The 15,452-nt window shown below is 27.8% G+C and overlaps 1 protein-coding gene across 1 annotated transcript in view; it reads right to left on the bottom strand.

Moving 5' to 3' along the window:
• The window catches only part of LOC136990411 (zinc finger protein castor homolog 1-like), a 116,408-nt gene extending 102,580 nt beyond the window's left edge, over positions 1-13,828 (bottom strand). The window contains 1 exon segment of the mRNA XM_067288797.1: positions 13,709-13,828. The gene's annotated coding sequence lies outside the window, so the exon portion shown is untranslated.
• Positions 13,829-15,452: the final 1,624 nt, after the last annotated feature.

The following is a 15,452-nucleotide window of genomic DNA, read 5'->3' as shown; positions in this document are numbered from 1 at the left end:
AACACACAGCCAACTTTCCCCAAGCTAGCAACGCTTTTTAAGTACATCTGACTGACAGGAGTAGTGTGGGAAATATAGAAGGTAAAATTTCACTGTCCACTCATAATACAAAAAAAAAAAAAAAAATCCGAGACTGAATCTCTACCTTTACAGTATAAAAAAAAAGACTTTCCTATCATCTATCCTACAAGGATTAAAACGAGTGCTTAGCACAGCACTTAATACGAAAAAGTCTCAGAAAGCGATAACTGTATTACTGACTCATTTCAGACTCGGTTGAAAGGCTTCGTTGGGATGTTACAACGCTTAGGGAGGGGAGAAGTATAAGCAGAGGAGGTAAAAAAAGGGCTAAAGCCAAGCAGGCGACACTGTCTGTTCTCATGGAGCTCAAGTTATCATGTATAAATCCTTCTCGAACAAAACTAGAGGCCAGTATAGGGAAATATGCGAGAGGGTAAGATGGTCTATAAAAGGATATAAAAACTGGTTCTTTTTTTTCCCTCAATTATTCTGTTTCTTGTTTGGCAAGTCTTACTGATGGAATTCATCAGACTTGGAAATATTAATGTTCCCCCCCTTTTTTTAAGGTTTATTCTAAAGAAACCATTTGACAATTTTTTAATATGTTTATATATATATATATATATATATATATATATATATATTCTGTACACAGAACTGTATAAAAACACGTTACAAATTCTTGTAGAGTGCGTATAAATATATAATTCCTTATATCGAAACCAGTCTCGCAACTTTATAAAATGTATTTTTTTAAAAAAATACAGAAATTTTTTATAATTATTATTAATTTAATATATTTTTTCCGAAAATTATATGTAGAAATCGCTTAAATTTATATCTTAGGTCATTGCCTCGTTTTAAAAAAAATTATTATTATTTAAAATAATATTAAAAACATTAACTTCTGTATAATTTTTTATTAAAAATTACATCTTTGTCATTATAAATATAGTCTAAACGTTATCAAAAGCGTAATAAATTTTGTAAAGTCGACCTTTGAACCCAATTTTCAGTTAGATGTTCCAAATGCTATACAACGATAAGAAATCGGAGAAGTGGGTGCCAGTTAGCACACACACACACACACACACACAAAAAGGAAAAAAAAAATGATAAAAAGAATGTGTAGTGTAAGGATTTACTTACTTAGAACCTTTAACTAGTGACCAAGGTGGTGTACAATATATAGAAAGGTCAGTAAACTATGCATACCAGCACGTGTACTGTACATTTCCTTTATAAATGTTTGTCCTAACTTTCTTAAAGTAAACAAACAATGAGAAGAATGTAGAACCATTAAAATATGTATATACAACTAAGCATTGTTTACAATAAGATCTAGCATTCACGATTTGATCTTTTGTCTTCAGATTTAAGTAATTCGCTAAATGCTAAACTTATGCAATTTTATATAATTTTCTATTATAATTTCGACTTCCTTAACGTGTTTAGCGGCTTATTATTATAATATTTTATTAAGGTTTTAGCCTTAAAAAAGAAAAAAGACACGTGTGTAAATCTTGACAATAATCGAAACTGTCGCAATTTGTTTTAACTTGGACTCGCTAATTCTAAGTTATATATCGATTATATATATATATATATAAGGGGGGGATTGTAGGTTTTACTGTTGTTGACTGTAATTTAATATCCGAGTTTAAGATCTGTTTGTCTAGTAACGTGCTAATTTTGATTGCTGGTAATTTAAGTTTATTTTAAAGTTATAAATCTTTAGTAACTAATGGCGTATTTTATATACAAAAATGGTCCTTTGTGCTGATTTATTTTTTTTTGTTATTTTTAACTCGTAAATTATCGTTTTATGGATTCGTCTTTGATATTTATTGTCGAATCGGGATGCTAAATGTGACGATTTGTAACAATTTAGGAAGCCAGTTTAAGCCGCGAAAGGGTGGAATTATACCAATTTTCAAGGTCACGACATACATCTTCCACCCTTTTTTTTTTTTTTAATGCGGGGAGAGGGATTTAACGAAGATTGTCACATAAATTTCTTATAAATATACAGTTTTTCTACATAAATAAGCGCTTATTCTCTTAAATGGCACGTATATTTTTTAAAATTATCGATATTAAAGTTATGTTTTCTCGTGTTGTTTTCTCAAGAATAAGAGATTAAATCGTGTGATATCGTTAACTGTACTCGAGTCTATATAATTTTTTTTTTATAATATAATTTTTTAAACTTTTTATTGGCTGAATGACAAGCATAAAGTATTGCCCGAAGGCTCTACGTGAATTAAATAACGAAAAAAAAAATAATAATAATAATACGTGTAATTTGTAGATTTAATGAAGAACGTCGAACGGTAAACCTATCAGAAATGTAAAATTTACATGTAAAATGCCGATAATATAAACTAGGAAGCGGAATATTTACAATTTGTGTTATTTTATAATTAAGTTTATTGACTAAAGGGGAGTTTTTTAATGACGTTATAACACACCGAGACTGTATTTAGAAGGGTTTTCTCGTATGTTTTATAAGTGTAAGAGGGGTAGAAAATTACTGATACGTTATTTATTTGCGGTAATTTCAAGTAGCTAAGTTGCTATTTGAGGGTTTGCAACGTCTTACATTTTACAGATCAGATTTGTTGGATACGTGTTTTACTTTAAGATGTCGTGACCATTTGCACGGCTCGTGAGTTATATAAATAAAAATTTAAATAAGAAGAACGTTAACGAAATTAAAAATTGTAATTACTTTAACAGAAAATATGCATCAATCTCTCAAAAAAAATATACAGGATTTTTTTTATTTTGATGCAAAAAAACAGGAGAGTGAATAGAACAGCATTTAAGAGGTCAAAACGGGTAAAAACTGTTAATAAACATTAATTATTTTTGTAGAAAAGAAAGATATTTAAATTGCTTAATAGAAGAAGAAGAAGAAGAAAAAATTGTTTTTGTATTTTTTAAAATATTTTTATAAAGAACAAACACGTTACCATTGTTCACCATTGCAAACTGGTCATTGCAGACCAAGGTTATTTTTTGGTTTCTCTAATTTACTCAGGGAGGAATGGAGACTTTATATTACGCAAGAGAGAAAGAATTTCATAAATAATATATAAATCAGTAATTCTTAAAGTATTATAAAGAGAGAGGAGAGAGAAAAAATGGTTCATCTTTGTAATTAGTTGCGAAGGTCGAAATTTTCACACAGATGTGATTATAGCGTTAAGTAGCGATGACACATCTTAGAAATTTTGCACAGAATGTGTCATGGATAGTTCGTGCGAAAACATCTTACAAATAATTATATTTTCAGCTAGGCATTCTGTTGCAACATTTTTGGCAATGTTCCATAAACAAAATCACTTATAATGGTAATTGCCGAGCAAAATAGATCATCGTGTATATCTAATTTGAAAAATGTTATAAATTTTTATACAAAAAATAATATTAATAATAATAATAATAATAATAATAAAAGGGAGGGAAGGAAGAAGAAAAATCGTTTTATTTTATTGAAGTTTGAATTATTTGTCCTTCGTTCGAATTAAAATAAAATGGCTGCCAAAAAAGTAGCACGAGTTATATAACAAAACACGGTATGGAAATACTTCTTAATGATAAATGAATGCTATTTAGGGCTAAACTGGATTTTTATTGGCAAAAGAATGTGTTTTCTTGCAGATTAATGTCAAAATGCTAATTGTTAACATTTAAACGCGTTACACATTACTCCACATTAGTGACTAATGTTATCAATCAAACCACTCGTCGCTTCTACAGATAAATCCCTGGCAATATTCATTAAATATTCATTATTCACCGGATATATAATCCTTCTATAATTCTTCCTTTTGTATATAACAATATTCATAAGCACACTTTACCAATGGTTTCGTTAATATATGATGTAGTTACTCCTCAGCATCATCGTTTAATTATTATAAATGGAGCTGTGAAACGAGTGAAAGTGTATAATATCAAGTTAAAATTTTTAATTCCTTTTCTTTTTTTTAATTGCAATTAAAAAAATAAAATTAAATTTAAAAAAAAGAGAACTTGGTATACAACTCGCACGAATAAGCAAGTAACAAACAATGTTAATCCTCAATAAAAATGCAATTAATCTTAATTAACTAATAAAAATTAGCCTCAATAAGTGAATAAAAATTTAAATTGTTGGTCATATAAAAATTATATCGGTTTACGGGAAATTACCTTTATTTATAATAATGATAAGGCAAAGAAATTCGATCGATATTCGAGGATCGATGCAGAAATTCGGTTATAATTTAAGAAGAAAAATGCGCTTTCTCTCTCCCTCTTCCCCTTCGAAGAAAAATGGCGACAGACAATTTAACTTTTACAGAATTATTATTATTATTATTTCTTCTTTTTCGAAGGAAAATAAAATAAATAAAATGAATAAATATCTACTCGAATGCCAAGTAATTTTAAAAATTACCGAACAAATTACTATTTTTAAACATTTTGTAAGTAAATGCCAAGAAGAATGCCCTTCAACCAAGCGAAAACTTTAACTAAAATTGGATCAAAATTATAACCATTTCGTAAAACCATTATAGAAACTGACGTAATAAAGTGAAAAAAAAAACATCAAAAATTTCGGGTCCTAATCATTAAAAAACGAACCCAAAAATTCACCATTAAACAAATTATACATACGACAAATTAAAGGTATATATACATGCTATGTTTATTAGACCAAAACGGAGGAGGGGGAAGAGAAAAAATGGGAGAAAAAAAAAAAAAAAGAGGGGGAAGAGAATTTTCTTTGAACGAAGAGGACGTGTAATAATATTTATCATTATTTTTTTGAAAAGAGGATGTAAGGAAACAGCTTTATGCATTTTTGGATAGGAAAGAAGAAGCAATGGCTGACTGTAATTACTCATAAGTAATTTTTCAATCATTGTACTCAAAGGAAAAGCACCAGATTAAAGTTGGACAGTTCAAACGATTGCACGTGGGAAGGGCTGTCGACAACAAGGAAATGTTAAATGGGGGAGCCAGTCTATTTAGTTGTGAACACGGCCGTTCCCACGCTACGACTTCGACATCTGTAATGATATAGATTGTACAACGCCTTATTCTCGGCATTTTCACTACATATATATAATTAAGTACGGCTACTGTGGTTGGAAGACTCCAAATTAAGTGTTTTTCCCCCTATTTGAAAAATGAACTTGATCAAATTATAAAAAAAAAATAATAATAAAAAAGAGAGGAAAGAGGGATCTAAGAAGCTGTGACATAAAGGCTCCTAGTATCTTCGTTTTAATTAAAATTAAAAAAAGAAAAAAAAATTACATTTTAAAAAAGGTTTTCTTATTTAAATTATGTTAATTTATAGAAAAAATATAATGAATTTTACTAATTTATATTTTATGTTAATCTAATTTATATCAGATGCTAATTCTGTTTAAGGTATGTTAATTAATTTCACATGTAAATTCGCCTCTAATGTTACTTAACTTTAAGCGCTTGTTACGAATAGATTTTTTTTCGTTATTTTAAGCGTTAATTATTAATTATAATTAAATATAATAAGATTAATTTTAAGAAATATTTAAATTATTAAGCAAAATAATCGAAATTTCGAGTGAAATTAGACGAATTTATAAAAAAGTATAGACTTAAATTGTAAATTATCGCCTTAAAATCGATTCCCAGTTTAATTTTATTCAATTTATCCTTTATATAGATCGTGCCTTTTTTTTAAACAGGATAAATTGCTCGAGTTGATAGCTTTGATTGAGCACAAAGACCTATCTCTGTTTAATATCTCAAGGACTATCTTCTCACAAACAACATTAGACAAATAAGTGCAACGTTACTTGCCCCTCTTGCAGCTCATTTCATTATAGAATAATCACATAAATGTTTATCTACGGAGGAGAGAGAGAGGAAATCTTTCTAGTTTGTGGTTACAAATCCTCTTACAAGTTAAAAATCGCCGAGCGTTACGTTACGTTACACGCTGCGTAACTCGTAACGTCATCGTAACGCTCTCCTACGTCACTCCTTTGAACCCCGTAACCTCTCTAGCATCCGAGTTGATGGAGATAAGAAATTGTCACATATACTTACTTTAATATCGGACGTTGTCGATTATGATTTTCTAAATGAAAATATCCGCCAAACATTATTACCCCCCAAAAAAAGGGGGGAGGAAAAAACACCATGACTAGTTACCATGACAACTGGAGATCGCATTCAACAAACAAAATGCATAAGTGAAAGGTTGCCATGGTTTGGTTGAAAGGATATATAGGTGAGTTAAGGGAAAACTAAAATTAAAAGTGTTTGTTGTGACTCCAAGCAGTTTTGTATATTTTACTGAAGATTTTTTTTCAGTTGCCTCAGCAACCATAAACTAAATGTTATTAATTTAATTGATCAATTTTTCCGACTTTTTTACGTATAAATTATTTTTTTTTTTCCTATTCTTCTACACTTTATACTACTGTACTGAAGAGAAGTACAGGGGAAGAGCGCATCGTATATACGAGCGCCCATACATATACAGTATATTTTCACGTTATTTTCTCTATTTAGAAATTAAATAATTTAAAAAATTTATTTAATTTAGTAAATAAATTTAGTAAAATTTTCCACAATTTCGTCTTAATGGGTTTTCGAATGAGAAAATTTGGTGAAATTTTGGTGTATGTGGTGTGTCGTATTGTCTAGGTTTTTTTCCTGTTTATTAATTAAATTATCGAAGAAATTATTAAATAAACGTTTAATTTTTTTAGTAATTATACTAAAATTTAAAAAAAATTGGATTGTAAACATAGGAAATTGTAAAAATTTCATGTGTAGAGTCCGTACGTAAGAGACTATTGTATACGTAAACTTACACTAAATTTTCTTAGTTTTTTTCTCATTTATAAATTAAAATTATCGATAAGTTATTAAATAATCATTTCAATTATGTAAAAATTTCATTAAAATGTATTTAAAAGCAGAAAAACGTTAAAATTTCTTATATAATCTATACAGAGGGAAGCATCCTTACACGTCAAATTTTCTCCATTTTTTTAAATATTTATAAATTAAATTATTAAACAAGTTTTTAGTTTTATAAATAATTATTCTAAATTTATACAAATATTACATTAAAATTAATTTATAAATATAGAAGAAAGCAAAAAACACATGCATAGTTTATGTAGAGAAGCACTTCGATACGTATGAAATTTTCAATTTTCCTCAATCATAAATCCATTTTGATTGGGTTTTTTCTCTGCTAAATTTTTAAAAAATTAATAAATTTCTCGATTATTTCCTTTCTACGTGTTATACATAAGACATTTACATAAAAATAAATATTTTTAGATAGGAAAAATATTTAAAAAATTAAGAATTTCTTCCATATTTTCCTCATCTAAAAGGCACTCATTTTAATTGTAAATATATTTATTTATAAAATTGAACTTTTTATAAATAAGTAAATAAATTAATTTAGAAACTTAATAGTAGTTTCTATTTGAAGAAAAATTAAATTTTTAAAGATTTTTTTTTTTTGTTGAATATTTATATTCTATTTTTACCGAAAATTTTTATTTTATTTTTTTAAATTTTCGATGATTTGGCAATCTTCCCACTTGCAGTATTATGAATAATTAAATTTTGGTCGTTGAAGAATAATCAAATATTCTTTTTTATTTGAAATTTTGATGATTCATACGAATATTTATTGTTATATTTTAAGGTTTTCACTTTCTATATTCGGAATGCCATTTTTGACAATGCTCCAATTTTTATCTCAATTATAAGAAATTTCACTGGGGCTAAAATGTTTAAATTAAATAAAGAAAATAATAATATTTAATTATTTAAAATTTCTTTCTTCAATTCTAATTTTATCCAATTTCTTTTTTCGTGTATAAACATCAATTTTTTACTAATAAATCCGTGAGACTTTCACGCATATTCACTAACGAATTAGTGTGATTTTAAATAAAATTAATTAAAATTTGCCCTCTTTAATTTTAATTCTATCCAATTTTTTTTTTTTTTTTTTTTTTAGTGAATAACCCGCAATTTCGCCGAATAATCCGAAAATCTTTCCACAGTTTCGAGTGACGAATTAATTGGATTTTAAGTAAAATTAAAGTAAAATTGAATAAATTTAATTATTTAATTAGCAAAATGTTACGTATTTTAACGCGAATTTTGCACATTTAACACGCCATCGTTGGAGTAAACGAGGCGAGAGATAATGGATAACTTAAGAAAATTCGCAAATTATTGGATAAATTTCGAATAATTTTTGGATTGCTGCTTTAATAAACGGGATATATTTGGAGTTAGGTTATATTATTTATTTAATTATTTTGATTATATTGACATTGACTCTTTCGTTATCCGTTACTGATGAGATATTTAAAACGTCAAAACGCAATTAGATGCAAATGACTTGACTTGTTTGAAAGCTTTCATTTCCTCCACCAAATAACCTTCGACATTATTTACAATATGGCGTGAATGAATTTAATTAAGTATAGTCGAATGATGATAACTTAATAATTAATAAATGATTTTTCTCATAAACTAAATAATAATATATAGCCTATATATTTAAAACAAAATTATAACTTATGTGCCGAAATTCGTAACCAAAATACCGAAAATCTGCTCCCCGAAATTCGGTTTATCATCCCCCTCTCGTACGAAATCGTTTCATTTTAATAGAAATTTTATATTAATTAATCCAGAATTTTATATTATACAAGTTTAATGTCACAAAATTGGTAATTTTTGAACATTTTTCCACCCTCTCTTCCTTAATTAAAAGTCTTTATACAATAATTTCGAATTTTATACATTAAAGTTGAATTAATTGTGTATAAGATATTAAAAATTTAAGTCCAAATTTAAAGGTTTTGTACAATTTTACACGTTAGAGTTTTGCGTAATTGCATTCTAAACCCGCATTTAACGAAAGATTTTTAATTATAATAAAACTTTTATATAGAAATATCGAATGTAATGCATAAAAATTATATTAAATATACTTAAAATATTGAAAATTTAAGCCCAAACTTTCGATTCTGTACAGTTTTTCAACCCACCCCATCGTTGGGATTTAACGATGATTAAATTCTACGAGGAATCCGAATTAAACGAGGAATTTTAATTATAATTAAAATTTTTATATAGAAATTTCATTAAATAGGCTACACTTAAAACATGAAAAATTTAAGATCAAACTTTCAATTTTGGGCTTAAACTTTGGGCTTAAAACTTCACTCTATCGTTAGGACTTAACGATAAGTAAACTCTAAACGAAGAATTTTAATTACAATTAAAATTTTTATTTAAAAAATAGCATTAAGTACACAAAATATCGAGAACGTTTTAATTGAAAAGTGCAATTCTGTACCTCCCTCGCAGCAAAATTAAAATTTTATACAGTTTCCAAGACACATACACACACACACAAAAAAAAAGATTACATAACACACAATTTAAAACAATTAAAAATATTTTATAATCAAATTAACGTTAGGAATTTACTAAAATTTTTGTTGCACTCGAATCCTGTATCCAATTAATTCGCCATTTTGGAATTAATTCTCTTCGTATTATGGACGTATAAATAACAACTAATACAACTAATCATTGTAGCAAATGAATAAACAAATTAAAACTATAGATCACATAATACTTGTCTTGTTATCGATACAAAGGAGACCATTGTCAATATATACATTTAAAAGGAGGAGGAGAAGAAGAAGGAAAAAAAAAAAAAAGTCAACATTTAAAGAAAAATGAAGAAAGGAAATGTGAAAAGTGGGGATGAAAGGGTGGAGATATGGTGCTACTGTGAAAAACTAGTGTTTTTATCCGGTTGCAGTAATAGCTGTTTCTAACCCTGAAGTACTAGGGGTCACCTTCCCACGGCATAGATGCTGTTACATGACATCAGATTTCGCTAGAAGATTATTAAGCTCATAGATAGAAGTCTCATCAACTGCATCTTTTATCATCTATTCACGATAAATACACCGCCTCATTTCCTGTACTATGTGAGATATTCTCGAGATTATTCATTGAATTTAATTATTATTATATATATGTGTGTGTGTGTGTGTGTATTTATACGGTACACATATATTTTCTCCTGTACTGCATCCGAGTATTGTTCGGTTAGTTAATGTTGTGGTATGTGTAATGCATCATACAATACCAACAACATTCAACTCGATGTAATTACCTTACCTTACAACACAAGTTTCTTCTGATTAGTGCGTTGACCTCTCCCTAATTATTTTCCACTCATATTAATGTGTTTTTAAAATGGATTTTCTTGTATACTGCTCATATTGAATATACCGGATTGTATGTCAAATTGTTTGAATGATAACTTGCTTCAAATTCCTTTTTTTTTTTTTTCCTTTTTTTTTTCTCATCCCCCTTTGCTTTATCGTAGCGAAGGGTTTTATATTACTTGTATAGTTTATAATATTGTACGATAGATTATTTATTGCACAGATAACTTTACAGACAATTCTTTAACATGTGCTCTTCGTTTCGTAAGTGTTTGCTTGTAACTCGTGCAGAATTTTAAACTCGATTTTTTGCGTGTAGATGATCTTGTTTTCGTTGTTTATTCGATTGTTTTAAATATATTTTCTTCTTTATTTTATAAAAAAATTAATTCTAGAAGCGATAAAAGACGAATTTTCTTTTATTTTATCCACTATTTTTACTGATTTATTTATTTATTTTGGCACATTTCCTGTATCAGTTGGCGAATATATCTTTCTAAGAACGTTTCTTTTTTTTCAATTATAATACAACGTATATATTTTTCTGTAAATTTTATACATTTTAAAATAAATTAAAATTAATTATTTTCTAACGTTTCTTCTAACTTATTGCACCATGCATCATCATTATCCGTTAAGATAATGAAGATATAAGATTATGCATGTGCACTCTCTCTCTCTCTCTCTCTCTCTCTCTCTCTCTCTCCACGTAACTAGGCTATAATATTGCGTTAAAAAATCGAATTTTTTTAGAACGTACGTAATTAAATTAATTATTAATTTGCAAAAAATAATAATAAATAAATAAATTTAAACTTTTTTTTTTCCTCTTTAAATTATTTTAAAAGAAATGCAGTAAAATATAAATTGCTATTTATAAAAGCGGGACGTTAATAAATTTATGGACTTTACTTCGTTAGTTAGAAGTTAGACGAATTATAAATTCATTTTAAATTTACTTCTTGGCACTTTACTATATGTAAAATAAACATACAGAACTCATAAAAATAACTCACGCTGTTTCGTCTAGGCCTATATTCTACTCTAACTGGATTTAGTAAGGGAGGTTTGTTTCACTGCATGGACTCAAATGTCACTCAACAGTAAAAACTCCAACCTGATTCTCTACCACTTTCAATTAAAAGCTTTCTATAAGAAAAATAAAATATTCCTAAAATTCTACAATTTATAAACTTCTAAGAATCGATTTAAAGTTATAAAACCGAAGCTGTAATAAGGCTTTCTTTTATTTATCCATTAATTATTTTATCGCTGATGCGTACGAATAAACTTTAAATTTATAAATAACTAACGTACTAGGCCTTATATATATCGCATATATAGGGCCTACGGTTGGTTATTTTTATACGAAATAAGCCTTTGTAAGGCGTACAGGGAAAGCATTATGCAATGATACATAACGTATGCACCACCGAAATTAAAAGTTGGAGCGAGCCAAATTTTAATTTAGAAACGAAAAAATTTGATTAAATTATTATAAAATGGCATATAATTTCTATAAATTTTATTCAATTTTCACGAGAATTAAATATTATACAAGGGGGGAAGGTTAAGAAAATATCTTCATTTAAATTCAATTTCTATTATTATTATTATTATTATAAATTTTTAATTTAACTTTCTCTAAAGAAAACAAATCGTTTAATCTATATCAATATATAATTCCGTGGCAGTGCACTTTAAATTAAAAACTGAATAACCGATAATAGAGTATCAAAGTTCAAGCGAGTGCAGATTTGAATATCTATAATCCTTCTAAACTCGCGTACGACGACATCAAATCACGAATTTTCACTCGATTTAACGCATAATTTTATCAATTTTCTCTACCTTATATAGAAAATTATTACAGTTCACACGATTGAAATTAAATATAATGACTTGCGAGCTATTGTCTACGGTAAGGTTCGAAAAAAATAAAATAAATATAAAAAAAAATCTATGAATTGCACGGAAATTGCATGCAATAACCACGCTATACGCATGCAATTCGAAAGAATACGAACATGCAAATTAATTTACTTTTTTAAAGTTTTTTTTTTAAATGCAGCTTCGAATTCATTGTTTGCTTCATTTGCACGCCGCTTTATAAACTTCTGCATCTTTTAATTTAACACAGAAAAAAATAAATAAAATATATAATAATCTAGCAAACTTAATAAATTACTTAGATAAAGATCTTATTCAATTCTATTATAATTATTGGCAGCTGTCTTGTATCTCGTCTCTAAGGCAACCAACATCAATGCCCAAAGTTCATAGAGACCCCTTGACATTCTCATCATCCTTTGTAATCTCGAAAAAAGATAGATAGAAAGAGAAAGAGAGAGAGAGAGACCGTTTCTTCCTATGAAAAAATATAAAAATAGAATTGTTTTTCTCCTTAGATTGCAAGTTTTTTTAATCTTAATTTATTTCCCTTTCATCTAAATTCAGTCAGATGACAAGTATTTGTTGTCTAAAACGAGGAGGGATAGTAAGACAAATACTTCCTGTGTATGAGCAATTCTTGGAACACAAGAGGAAATACCTAACACAGCAGATTTCTATCCTTTTTTTTCCCCTCTATGCTCATTCCTTATTCGTTCTCACATGGATTTTCTCTAATGAAAACTAGATAAAAATAACTTATAATGTATAATTATAACACCCGATAGCGAACGAAAAAGTGTGCCCAACAACGAAAAGACTTTTACACTATTTCTAAGAGATACAGTACAACACATACACGCGCGCGCAACTTCAATAAATAAAATTTTAAATAAATAAGTAGTAAATAAATAAGTAAAAAATAAAATAAAATCAAAATCCTTTTACGTTTTATAAGAAGAAGGAAAAAAAAAAAAAAGCACGAAAGAACGACGACAAAAATTTCCATTTATAAACCGTGCAAAAGTTGGCATTAATTGCATATTTGCATAATTTAGTATTAAAATGAACAATCGACGTGCAAAATCGTACGAATTTCTACCGAATTTTCGGGCTACGAGAGGATTTTTCTATAAGAAACTCCCGAAAAAGCAACGGTACTTTTGTTTCTTTTCTTTTTTTTTTCTTTTCTTTTTTTGAGCGGGTTTTTCTCTCCTTCTCCCTCGCTTAAAACACTAAAATAATATTTTCTACGCGTAATTTTACATTAGTTGTTACGCTGTTTTATCGTAACGTTCGAATTAATACGTTAAAATTGAGTACAGTTCGAAATTCTCATTAGTTTTTTTTTCCATAGCGCGACTTTACTTATAGTTCACTCCTTTACTAACCCATCGGTTCTCAATTGTTACTTTTATTCGTGGGATGATAAAGAAAATTGACGTAATACAAAAAGTCTGTGACGTAACCGAGCGAAAATACTTAAATTTCCACAAGACGGTAATGTTACTTACCTGGTGTATAACGCTTGATAGCCGACCAAGTCAAAAGCGTGTTTATATACCAAAACTATCTTCCTACCTAACACAAACGTCTTCAGCTGACACCGCCACCTAGTACCAATTATGAACGACAGATGGCGCTCCGGCTGTTAATCGTTTTGCAAGTTAGATAACGTCACAATAGCATTGAGATACAAGGAATTTGATTGGTTTAAAAGCACGTGATTTATAATTTATTATTTTTAAACTATTTTACAGTTGTTACGCCTTATGGAAATATTTTCGGAGGTTGCGCGCCATTTTTTTTTTTTTTTAATATTTCTACTTTCTCTTTTTTTTCCACTTTTCCCCTCCTCTAAAGTCTATTGATGGGTTCTCATTAATTTTTTTTTGATAAATATTTAAAGATTTTTTTAAAAAATTTAGCTATTTTATTTATTACATAAATTATAAAACTTTCCAGCTAAAAAATACGATTTTTTACAACTAAAAATGCATATTTTTTTCCATAAAATATATTTAAAAGCTTAATAAAACAGTTATGTATTATAAAATTCCTGGCTGTAATTAAAGAAAGTGTTTTATTTACATTTAAAAAATTTATTAAAAAAAAATTACTATACAAACAGTTTATAAGTTTGCAGGAGAAGAGATTTTTTTTTCTTCTTCATCCAAGGCATTAATTTTGTATTTTTATTATGTTATGTAAATAAATTAAATAACTAAGAATATAAACTGTGGATATAAATGTTTAGATAACTTCGAGATGATAATTTACAGACCTTATATATATCTTAGACTACTAAATTATTTAAATTATAAACTATTTTTAAATTAGGATTTCTCCTCTCCCCACAATACTTTCGTTACTAAAGCACGGTGTGACCCATTGGAAATTATATTTACACGAAAGTTTGCAAGGAAATTAATGGTATTTTATGCAAAAAAAACAAAAAAAAAAATCGTTTGTTTGATTGCTAAAACGGTTTAAGTTCTGTTCGATAAACGAATGTCATGCCACAATAATGGCAATGACACCTCTATCCTCTTTTATTGGTTAATTTATGTTAATTTGTTATATGCCAATAACCAGTTTTGGACTTCACCTTGAATATCAAATAAAAATGTTTTTTTATTTTTATTTATTTATTTATTTTTTTTATTCATTTAAATTTGAAAAATATAAAAAAAAAATTTTGCACCCTAATTACTATATTATTAGTTGAAAAATTACCATTCAAATCAAACTAGCAGTTAAATAAAAATCACCTGCTTTAAGAGGCAGATGTCGAAACGAAAACAAAGAAAAAGTAGAAAACAATGGCTGCCTTGTTGCTATGAGAGATTTCCTCCCCCCTTTTTTCTGTTCTAGCACCCATTAAACAGATCAAGGTACGATTCATTTTGACTCTTAACCCCTAACTAAATAAACATCACCTTGATTTTTGCAACCAGTGTGATCAAAATACAGTTCTATCGAGTAGGAAAAAAAAGGGGGGTTTTCGAACGTTTTATCTTGACAAATTAGTTAGAAAATAAGGGAAAAAATCAACCCGTTTAATATATTAATATTTACATAATTGAGGACAGAATGTTGGTGGGACCATATAAAAATTTTTACCAACCCCTAAATAAATCATAATTTTAACATTCCTTTGAAACATAACAGTTATTAAAAAAATAACCGATTATCATGTCCGAAATGACTTCAAACAACAGAATCCGTGAACATTAAACTTCTTTGGAGGTAATTATA

The sequence above is a fragment of the Centruroides vittatus genome, unplaced genomic scaffold (assembly GCF_030686945.1).
Source record: "Centruroides vittatus isolate TY-2023 unplaced genomic scaffold, ASM3068694v2 scaffold_932, whole genome shotgun sequence".
Lineage (NCBI taxonomy): Eukaryota > Metazoa > Arthropoda > Arachnida > Scorpiones > Buthidae > Centruroides > Centruroides vittatus.
This window is presented reverse-complemented; position numbering and strand designations above follow the sequence as displayed.